This window comes from Trichechus manatus, unplaced genomic scaffold, assembly GCF_000243295.1.
Source record: "Trichechus manatus latirostris isolate Lorelei unplaced genomic scaffold, TriManLat1.0 scaffold00028, whole genome shotgun sequence".
Classification (NCBI taxonomy): Eukaryota; Metazoa; Chordata; class Mammalia; order Sirenia; family Trichechidae; genus Trichechus; species Trichechus manatus.
In genome coordinates, this window is record NW_004443964.1 from 12,788,018 (window position 1) to 12,789,310 (window position 1,293).

Genomic DNA, 1,293 nt, shown 5'->3' on the forward strand with positions numbered 1-1,293 from the left:
ATTTTGGCCCCAAACTATTCTCTCCTATTTTCTTAAAAGATGCCCAAAGAGATGAGGTGGATAAATTGAAAGATTTCAAGAATTCTATCTGCCTTCTGGAATTCCTGGGTGGTACAAACAGTTAATGCACCCAGCTGCTAATGAATGGTTGGAAGTTTGAGACACCTCAGAAGAAAGGCCTGGAGATCTACTTCTGAAAAAATCAGCCATTGAAAACCCTATGGAGTACAGTTCTACTCTGACACAAATGGGGTCACCATGAATTGGAATCAGCTCGGCGGCAACTGGCTTGATTTGGGGGGGTATCTGCCTTCTACTTTGGAGGTGAGTTTGGCCTCCTATGTTGCCAAATAATAATATTGTTCAGGAGAAAGGAAACCAAAAGGATTAGTGTATGAGTTCCTGATTCTCCATGCATAGGTATCACCACTGAAGAGAAAGAAAATACAAAAACGCTAAGAGACAAGGATGTGTTAACTTCTAAGAGAAGGGTGCCTTTTGTTTCCAAGGTGAAATAAGTTATGCTGGTTATTGCATAGAAATGGAAAAAGCAGATATTCAGCTTTATTGGAAGCAAATTGTTCCATGGGCTTCTACAGCAATTACTACTTACCCTAGGAAGTTAGGAGGCAACTGTTGTTACGACCGAACAGTCCCCCTTACTTTCTGATTTTATTTTCCTATGTCCATCTTCCTAATCAGCCTCAATAGCAACTGGGCTAAATTGTCACTAAACGGAAGAACTCTCCACACACAGTTAATCATTTGGAGTTTTGTATTTGATGGTCTAGGACAAGAGTTGGCAAACCATGGCCTGTGGGCCAAATCTGGCCTATAGCCTGATTTTGTAAATAAAGTTTTATTGGCACACAGCCATCCCTCTCATTCATTTGTGTACTGTTCATGGACTTGTTCATACGACAACAGCAGACTTGAGTAACTGTGAGAGACCATATAGAGCACAAATCCAAAAATATTTACGATCTGACCCTTCATGGAAGAAGTTTGCCGACCCCTGGTCTAGGATGTCACGGTCCATGTGGTACAGTGCAGAGGTTACTGATCCTATGGGGTTGACAAACTGCACCCCTCCACAAAAAATGTTTGCAAAATTATGTGTTCTATGTATGATGTGCATTTTCCTAGGGAAAAGGTCCTAGCTTTTATCAGAGTCCCAAAGGGATCCAGAGAGCCCCAATTAAAAACCAGAGAAAACCAAAACATATCTTTAAGGGCCAGCACGTTCAGCAGTGCTAAAAGGTGCACATATGCACACACACACACACACACACA